General features: G+C 37.1%; 1 protein-coding gene across 2 annotated transcripts in view; it reads left to right on the top strand.

Annotated features, from left to right (window-relative positions):
- Positions 1-1751: 1751 nt before the first annotated feature.
- Positions 1752-7064, top strand: part of ncaldb (neurocalcin delta b) — a 16656-nt gene continuing 11343 nt past the window's right edge. For both annotated transcript variants that reach the window (XM_028597188.1, XM_028597189.1), the window contains exon 1: positions 1752-1943. The gene's annotated coding sequence lies outside the window, so the exon portion shown is untranslated. The remainder of the gene's footprint in view (positions 1944-7064) is intronic.

Here is a 7064-nt window from a genome sequence, read left to right as displayed (position 1 = left end):
AACCTCTAACCCGATAAACTCTTGTTAGCAAAAATACACAAGTAAACTCCATCTTCTGAGGATGACTGTGAGATGGTGCTAATAGCAGCAGGATAAAGCTAGTGCGCTTGGAGTTAATATGATTTTTTGTCAAACATAAAATATTATGCTAATATGAAAAAGATAAGATTGTATTTTTTTTTTTTAAGATTATTTTTTGGGGTCTTTTTCCTTTTATTATGAAGTGACAGTTGATAGACTTGAAGGGGGTGAAAAATGAGGGATGACACACAGGAAAGGGCAGCAGGTCAGATTTGAACCTGTGCTGCTGCAGGACTCAGCCAACATGGGGCAAATGTTCTTACTGGGTGAGTTAGAGGCTACCCCTGGCTTATGTTTTAATTTAATTGGATGCTTTGTATTTGTGTAGACTTGACTGACTACTGGCTTATGGGATGTATTTTCCTCCAATTGCTAAAATGTATGATGACATCATAAACTTATGTAAACAGAAATGAATACTAACAGTTCATTTGTTCATTTGTATATGATGCTTTGTGCTTGATGTTCCTGCTTACATGACTGAATGCATCAAGTTTGCAGCGTTGAGTATTTGATGTAAAGTTTTCCAACCGTTTTTTTATTTGTGTTTGTATTTATTTATCTCATAATTGTTATTATTATTATTATTATTATTATTATTATTATTATTATTATTATTATTATTATTATTATATCATATATAAAATATTATTGAAAAAAAAGATAAACTAGGAAATGTAGGAAAGGTAATGTATTGGTCCTCAGGGTACCAAAAAAGATTACATTTTAAAAAAAAACAACAGAGCAAAGGAAACATCGAAATGAGGAGATGTAGGCCTATACCATAAATCACAACTAGAAATAAAACTATAAATATAAATACAGAGTATACAATATTTAGAGAAACAAATATACAATAAATAGAAATATGAAAGCTACAATGTATTGTATGCACATTAATGTCATGTAATGCCAAAAGACTGTTTAGTATGGCAATCTTTTTCATATTCCTGAGATATTTAGCACATATTAGCACACCAACATGATCCACTATTTAATACCACATAACTCCGAACACGCACCTATTCACACTTGTGTTAATATTATAACCATATATATATATATATATATATATATATATATATATATATATATATATATATTTATATATATTTATATATATATTTTATATATATATATATATATATATATATATATATATAATAAAATGTTTTATATCTATGATTATAACCATGTTTTCATGAATTCATTAGTCAGAAAAAAAAACTTCTGTGTTGCCAGGACAACATGCTTTCATTGGCCATCCATATGGCAATCTTTTTCATATTCCTGAGATATTTAGCACATATTAGCACACCAACATGATCCACTATTTAATACCACATAACTCCGAACACGCACCTATTCACACTTGTGTTAATATTATAACCATATATATATATATATATATATATATATATATATATATATATATATATTTATATATATTTATATATATTTTTATATATATATATATATATATATATATATATATATATATATATATATATATATATATATAATAAAATGTTTTATATCTATGATTATAACCATGTTTTCATGAATTCATTAGTCAGAAAAAAACTTCTGTGTTGCCAGGACAACGCGGCTTCTCATTGGCCACTGCAGCAACCACGTGACTAGCAGTCTTGACGTCACTGCAAGAGTCTGCAGGGCAAAGCGGAGTCTGTGCAGCGGAACAAGCCTGGTGTCGAGTTTTGGACAGAGAGCAGCCGGGATACTCCAGCTCATGATATGCTCCTGCAACCTGTTGCCACCTTTGTGTCTGAAACTTTTTACCGCGAGGTAATGGACTATTAGAGAGACTTTTAACAGGGCCTCCACAGCAACTTAAAAGCGAGGTAAGTTGCAGCTAATGTTGGGTCCGTCCCTCCCTCGTAGTTTGTCCGCTTCCTGTTACTTTTTTTATTTATTTATTTTTTTTTTGCAACTCAGGTGAGATGAGTTTACAGGTTGAAGCTGCAACTCTTACCAACACTATTATTCGCCTGTATAACACAACAGGAATACGAGTATTTACACATTTTCTTCCATAACGTTGCAGTGCAGTAGCATTACTTAAGATGCTAGCAGCCGATTAAGCTTTACCTGTTTTTCTAATCGGATGAGGCTGCTTCTTCTGTCCTAAATTTAACCCTCAGAGGAGCCGATAAAGGTTGTGCTTGATGTCTTCATACACTCTCCATATTTAATTGTAGAATGAGTGAGGACAGGAAGTGAAAAAGGAGTCCTGCGGCCACACAAGGCTGAGTGAGGCAGGGTATCTTATTTCAGGCAATACACAATCAGTCAGTCAGTGGATAGATAGATAGAGAGAGAGAGAGAGAGAGCATTATTGTACTGGTGGTTCTTTATCTTGACAAGTGAGTTAAAATGTTTGTTTTGCTGTAAATGAATGCCTTTGGTAGAGATCCTCTCATTATATATATACTCGGTGTACAGTGACAGTGTTGTTGCAGTGAGATGTTTCACTTTAATGAGCTGACATCTGGAGAGCTTCAGGGCATTACATGGCATAACATTTAGGAATGAAGTACTTTGAAGGAAAGTAACAGTCAAAGAAGCTGGGGCATCAGATCAATGCTGAAAAATATTTGACAATGATTTTGATAATCTATAAAGTAATTTATCAAACTAAAATGTCAAACATTTGCAGGTTCCAGCCTCTTAAATGTGAGGCTTTGTAGCTTTCATTATTTTATTTTATTTTTTACAGTGGACCCTATATAAGACTATATCCCGAAACAGGCCCATTGCAATTTACCCTGAGTCCAAGGTGATGTCTTGTACTACAACAGAACATGAGTTAAAGGATAATATTTAATAAGAAGTTTTACATTTCAAACATGTTTTCAACTAGTGGGATGTAAACAAGAACCTGTAATGGCTGAATTTCCTCTTGTTCCTGTGAAGTGTTTACGAAGTGATCAGAGCGGACAGTGATGTGAAAAGACGTGAGTGGACCCAGAAGGAGAAAATTAAATTTTACAGACAGTGACAAGAAAAGCTCAAGTTAATTGGATCAAATCCAGATGCAGGGAAATGAGAGGAAAGAGGTTAACTCGCAAAGAAAACCGAAAACTACTACTGTCACAGACTCTAGTTTTCTATCTTTGAGGCTCTGTGGCTTCCAAATGTTTGATTTCAACCAAAACTCTCTGTCCAGCTCCTCCTCCTCTCACCTCAGACAGCCTACTCAATATAGCAAGACATTTAAAGACCTGCGGAGGTGCTGCTGACACAAGGGTGGAGTCGAGATAATAGCCCCCTTGGTGTTAAAAGCATCCCTCCAAACATTTCAAGATGCTGAACTCTCATAGACGTATGCTAAATTTGAACAGATGTTCTATTTTCATCTGCGTGGGTTTGTTTTGGGCCAGACTGGCCACATTGGCTGCAATCCTCTGTAGTTATGCTCGTCTGTGCATCAGTCGGTGCTCTTTTGAATTGAATTAGACCTTTTTTTAGAGCAAGTGGACAGGGAGAGGGATTGTGAGAAAGCAAAGGACGAGTAGAAGATTAAACTGAAGGAAGAAGAGCATGGTTCAAATGCTGAGATAAAGAAATAGATTTTGGCCTGTCACACAGATAATTGTTTGGATAGAAAACCACATTTCACACATGCGGTGCAGCAGATATCGCTGGCCGGGGTGGGAGTTGTTTAGTCATTGCAGAGATTGACATTTCCATCTCTGTAGTCTTTGTCTTTATAGCATGCTGTTTCAGAGAGAGGCACATTTAGATATTCAGTGCAAAGTAAACAGCACTCTCCTCGTGCAATCAGTAACAATTTGGTGTGTGTGTGTGTGTGTGTGTGTGTGTGTGTGTGTGTGTGTGTGTGTGTGTGTGTGTGTGTGTGTGTGTGTGTGTGTGTGTGTGTGTGTGTGTGTGTGTGTGTGTGTGTGTGTGTGTGTGTGTGTGTGTGTGTGTGTGTGTGTGTGTGTGTGTGTGTGTGTGTGTGTCCAATCCTTTTTGCACTTTTTGGTCTTGTTCGCTCGCTCATAATAGCTTCTCTGTCACGATTGTGGTTTTCTGCAACACCTTAACGCACAAAGCTCTCTGGCTGAAAATGGGAGCTCATGTGTGCTGCATTATGATGCTGTTGCTGCCTTAGGTCTCTCAAAGGCAGAATGGATTTAGAGAAGTAAAGAAATGGTTTAAGAAATTGTCAAGCAAAAAAAACCTGTTGCAATTCAAATAATTTACATTTTAAAACTGCCATAAAATAAACAATTAAATGTCAATTGTACTGATATTTGAGTCGGCTGAGACAGCTGTGTCAGAGCATTTACCAATATTCACACTGATGTCCATTGAAATGACCGATAGAGGTAATGAGTAATGCTTTTATTGTAATTACCACAAATATTAAGGAAGTGTAAGAGGAAGTTGTGGCTTTTTTTAGAGCTGTGTTTTAAGAGTGATTTGACCTTCAGCCTCTCTTCACCAAAGAGCCTTTGATGACATATTCAAATTTAACATATGACAACGAAAAGCAGTACATTCTCACACTGGAGAAGCTGAAAGCAGAGAAAGTTTGGCAATTTTATCAAAATAGTTCATTTCTGTCAATCGATTAATCCACAATTATTTCCGCTCTCAACTGGATGCAGTTATTTCATGACACTGCTGGCATCAAAATCATACTTTTGACTTTCACTTTCAGCCTTTTACCTTTTATATCTCTGTGAAGATGTTAATTTCCCCAGTCAGCTTCTGGTACAGGTCAGACCAGTAGACCAGCCCCCTGACCTTACACTAAATAACACAGGCGATAGAGTTGCAGTCAGATATTCAAGGAGCCACTAAAGCATGCAACACTGAACAGCGCTCGTCACGACACTTGCAACATGAGCACTGGTGGTCCCAAAGCTATGTCGTGCTGCAGCAGCGTTTGATATTTCGAAATGTGCTGCTGATCAGACACGTGGGATCTAACCAGAAGAGGTCACCTCATAGTTCATACGTGCCTCATTTGTGAGCGTAATGGCTAACCCGTTATTTAATTTTGCTCAACATAATGTGTCTTCAGTTGCTCACATGCAGCAGTAAATTACATTTTCAAGAGTGGTATTGAGTTGAGTGTTTGATGTGCTGTAGGATCTCAGTAGTGCAACGTTTGCTGCCATGTCAGTTTTTGTCATCCTGCACTTTAATTAGACTGATGATGATCTCTGGCCGAGCGTCCAGAGTCATCTAACTGCATGAAAATGTTAGCAAAAGTTAACATCTTTACTTAAAAACTTAAGCATGGGAGGGCATTGATTCTGCATGCTTTCACACATTTTTCACCTTTTTGTGCATCAACTAGAAGACAGAAAATAAATCTGCTACATATTTCATAATCGATTAATTGGATAAGTCATTTTTTTAATGATAAAATACCCCCAAAAATCACTGATTTCAGCTTCTCAGCTGTGATTTTTTTTTTTTTTTTTTTTTTTTTATTGTTTCTTTCCATGTTGCTGTCGTGGACTGTGTTAATCAAACGCACAACTCTGAGCTCTTGCAAAAACAGATAATGCGAAACCGAATTACTGATACATGACTTGCTTAGCAGAGGAGAAAGAGAGTGGTTCTGAGATGAAGCATTATTTAATTGTCAGATTGCTGATCATTGTCGAGAATGACTGGCCTCAGCTCTGCAGCCTGATCACAGACGGATCATATTACATCATGAATGTGTCATTCACAAACTCACGGTCTGTGATCGGGTTTCTTTTAATCACTCTGGCTCTCTCTTGCCCCTGATACATTTATTATGTACTTACTTTAAACTTACTACTATTTTTATTTAGGCATTTTATTTAGTTTTTAAACACTGATTTCATTCCATTCATATTGAAACAAATATTAAAGCTGAAATTATTGATTAATTGGTCGACAGAAAATGAATCTGCAACTATTTTGATAATCGTTTGATCACTTTTTTAAGCAGAAATGTCACTGGTTCCAGCTCAAATATGAGGATTTGCTGCTTTTCGTTTTTTCTTTGATAGTAAATTTAATATCTTTGGGGTTTGGACGGTTAACAAAACAAAACTAGACACTTAAAGATGTCATCTTGGCTTTTTTTTTACTATTTTCTTGCATGCTGTAGACCATTAACCTGACACACCAGATGGTTTGTTAACACAGAATCATCTGAGAAGCTGCCATTGAAAACTGTTTGGAAAAGGGCAGGCAGTTTAAAAAAATACCTGGCAGGTGATTGGATGAGCCATCTGTCTATTACGTCCGTCATTGTTGTTTTGAACGAACGGTTGCGGCCGTCACACACTCCTAAACCCCGCCCGTAGCTGCCAGTAGCTCCTCGCAGGAAGCTGATTGGTTCGGTTTGCTGCTGTTCGGACACAAACGCATTACTGAAAGCCTGACGAGATGGATTTTTGTGTGATATGTGAACCTGCGATTCTCGCGTGATTTTTATGATTTGTCTAGAATCCAGCTGCCGTGCAAGCTAGGTTTGTAGGCCGTGCAGTTTAAGATTATAACCTACAGATGAATCAAAAATGAAAATAATTGTTTGATGCAGACCATATTTTTATTTCACGGAAATGAAACCAAGATGTTTTCGTGATGTGTTGCTTTCAGTAGCTGTTGGATAAGATAGTTGGTGCCGCTGATGATATGTCATGATATTGTCTATAGTTGAATATGAAGCAGCATTGTTGTTGTTGGTTTTAAGAGCTAAATCGGTCTCAAAGCCCATCAAGTTTATCTTGTCCTCCGCTCAACGTCTCAAACACTGAACAACATGTGTCCTGTCGGTGTTATTAGAAACCGAAAGTGACAGCCTGTCTGGATTATACCTGCACAGGCTGAGGTCACCGACTCAGGTCTCTTCTTCTCACGGGCACGCTCCAGAGGTTAAAGTGCCTGGTGTTCACTCACTTGTCTTGACTTTATGAGACGGTAGAGGTAGAGACTTGGCTCAACCATGTGGCCTCTCCACTTGTCAA

Source organism: Perca flavescens, chromosome 14, assembly GCF_004354835.1.
Source record: "Perca flavescens isolate YP-PL-M2 chromosome 14, PFLA_1.0, whole genome shotgun sequence".
Taxonomy (NCBI): domain Eukaryota; kingdom Metazoa; phylum Chordata; class Actinopteri; order Perciformes; family Percidae; genus Perca; species Perca flavescens.
The sequence above is the reverse complement of the archived record's forward strand: the minus strand, read 5'-3'. Positions and strand labels throughout refer to the sequence as shown.